The sequence below is a fragment of the Trachymyrmex septentrionalis genome, unplaced genomic scaffold (assembly GCF_001594115.1).
Source record: "Trachymyrmex septentrionalis isolate Tsep2-gDNA-1 unplaced genomic scaffold, Tsep1.0 scaffold211, whole genome shotgun sequence".
NCBI lineage: Eukaryota > Metazoa > Arthropoda > Insecta > Hymenoptera > Formicidae > Trachymyrmex > Trachymyrmex septentrionalis.
In genome coordinates, this window is record NW_017305299.1 from 303344 (window position 1) to 306803 (window position 3460).

Sequence of the window (3460 nt, forward strand, 5' to 3'; positions counted from 1 at the left end):
GGGGGGGGGACACTTGGGCGATTCCGCCGATCCTGTGCGATCGATCGATCTCAAGCGCGATCGACGCGGTTCTCTCCTCGTCGCCGGGTCCCCGATCTGACCGTGGGCACCGAACGTCTACGACTGCGGCTGAAATCTTGAATCCACTCGCGGCGAGCGAGCGAGCGAGCGAGCGAGCGAGCAGGCTCAATAAGCGACCGCGAGAAAGCGTACAGCATATATGCGAGAGAGCACGGCTTATTGCACTACGTGGGATACGTGTAACGCGCGTGTATCGTATATATGTGCGTGTAGTCACGCGCGATCGGCAGGAGAGGGGCGATATTTTGTTTCGCTATGGGTGACAGATAAAAAGATCCCCGTTTCCTGCGGATCTTCCGCAGAGCATACCGGATGCCGGGCGATTATTACTTTTTCAAGATTTCGTTAATACTCACTTTTGTACATTATAACGATTTATACGCGGAATTGAACGGAGGATTTTCAAATCAGAGTGAAAATAATGGATGTCATTTTTTGAATATTCATTTATTTGCCTTAACATTTGTGCGTATCTCTTTTCGTTATATTTCTTTCACATCAGAAGGGATTCATAATATATTCTTCAATAACATTATGCGGGAATATGTTGGAAACTACATGTGTTTCATAATGTCTTACTCCAATCTCTTTGTGCGTAGACCATTTCGGACGACCTTCGCTGAGCAAGTAGGAGAACGATGTCAATTATACCCTGGTGCACGCATACGAGCGAAGGCGCCGCGCGTTCTTGGATCTGATTTACATGTCATTTTCCATTTTCGCTTAAGTATAGCTCAGCTGTGACTGTTATCTTCATCTGAAAAGACTGCACTTAAACGTATGTAAACGCCAGCTTGCAAATCCGTGAATGCAAAACAGTGTCACAATGAAATGGTAATTTTCCCTTGAAATGAAAAATATCGTAAGGAAGATGAAAAATTATCGGCGGAGAAAAGATAAAAGGTGGGTAAACCGCTAAATAAAACCGGCAAGTAAGACCTAATATCCGCTTCACTAATGCACGCGAATATTCAGTTACCTGTAATTCTGAATTAATTAACTCTTCGACGCGGCATGAATTAATAAATAGCGTAATAATAATCGTTTCGCTCGAATTCAGTCGACATTTCGCAAAATATGTTCAATAGTTTCGTAATTTTCGAAACTGCTCCACGTTTCATTACCTATTCTAACTTCCTTCTTATGATAATGCCTCTTCCTGCCGTTCCTTAACAATAAAGCTTAATTTGCGCCACCTCTAGCCTCCGTTTCCGTTCTCACGTTCATTCGCCAGCAAATAGATTCAATTGTACCTTTTCTCCCTAATACCTTCGCTAGCGCTCTGCTCTCTTAGCGCGATCGGACGGAAGGGAATTTTGAAAAAGTTTCTTTCTTCGCAGATGAGCGAGATGATATTTACGACCGTCTTCACAAGCGAGTATTTATTTCGCGTCTGGTTATTACGCGTTACGTGAAGTGTTATATGATCACGAGTACTGCCGGTGAAAGGCATTTAAATTTAGCCCACGCCAGGGCATCCTTGCAGGATGCGCAATTGTGTCAATGTTTTCGTTGTATGTCACAGGATGATCCAGTCCTTCAGGACGCATCATCACTGCGGCATATTCGCTCGATTACATTTTACAAATTTAGTCCAAGTTCGTTTCTCCTACTCGTGAATAACGGATAGAACAGATAATTGCATATCATTATGTTGCGATGGTAATCCATAATCTGAGCAAACGTTACTTCGTGTGTGTTAGGTACAGGAAATGCCACACAAATATAAAAGCTCAATTAAGCTCATCCAGGCGCAAAGGCACGAGCCGGTTGCGATAAATATGGTATGAGAAAAAGCTGCTCCTTAAAGATAAACCCGCATTTTCCCTCCTAGGAAGAAAATATATGTGACCATCAAGAAAGGAGTTGGTATCTCCAGAGTTAATAACACAACGCGCGACTCTGTCCTTAATACCGCATGATCTTCAACTCAAATTGCAAGTCGCCACTATTTTCTGTCTTGACACATAATCTGAACCGCAAAAGCCGCGTTTACCGCAGCGTGTTCCTTATTCCAGCGATTCTTTACACTTCTTACTGTCTCTCTGCAAGAGCATCTCGACAGGTAGACCGGCTTGATTATACTAGCTCAAGACGTTCGCTGGCCATTACGAGAGAAATGACCAAGCAAGGGTGAAGGTCGCGCTAGCTGCGAATATCAAATTCCGAACGTGTACACGTTCTTATTGTGTGTGTGTGTGTGTGTGTGTGTTTGTATGTGTGTGCGCACCTGTACCTTACTCAAGATCTCGAGCAAGACGTAAGGCCTTGTAATAATGTGGGAACAGTTCATCGCACTTACGAAACATCATAGCATTAGAATTTTATAGATTAGAATTAACCTTGTCGAAGAAAATAATTCCATTAAAGCTCATCATAATTTATTTGTCATTAATAACGAGAGAGGATTATAGGCGATTGAAAGATACTACCGATATTAGCTTGAAGAATATATGTGTATACAGATGATAGAACTCTTAATTATACATTTAATTCAATTCTAATTTACTCAAAATTTTTAATTTGTATGTTAGCTACAAGATATTTATATGTTAAATATTAAATATTAAAAATAGTTAAGATGAGTGATGAATTAAAATATTTATAATCTATTATAAAAAAAAATTGTTTTAATCTTTTGTATTAGGGCGATCATCGTTTTTTTACACCGTTTTTATTCTTGAATACTTTACGTTAAAAACTGCAATAAACCATACTTGGCTTTCTTGCATCCGCAGGAGATAAGTGCGCGCAAGATTTCGCAGCTGCGACCGCTGCAAAACGATGCGGTAATTACCAGGCACAATGGCGAGAAAATGAGTGTGAAGGGGTCATGTATAACGGGCTGGACGGGAAGAGCGCATTCTGCGTGAAATTCTTTTCTTTGCGGCGTATCTTTACATCCTAAGCCACCAAAGAAGCGCACGGAACCGATAAAATTGTGTAATTGCATCCCTCGGGTAATAATTTTCGAGGACTTTACCTTCGCGGAAAATATTTTCAATATAATTAGCGACTATTACCGAACTGATTACTATTTCAGTATCTTTTTCTGAAGTGTTATAGTAAAAAAATTCTTTATAGCTTAAACGTGTAAGATAATTGCAGTATTATTAACAGATTGGATGAACATAAGACTGGATGAACAGGCATAAAGTAATTCGTTAAGATATATATATATAATTAGAAGACATAATCGATTAAATTAATCAATTTAAATATGTTAGATTAATCTTTTTACTATTAATCTTCACAACTTAATAATTTAGATCATAAGATTGTGCCAATTCCGTACAAACATCGTGGTATAAGAACATCAAGTGCACCAATTTACCAGATTATGGGGAAGCCTGATGGAACCGGTTGTACAGGTGAGATT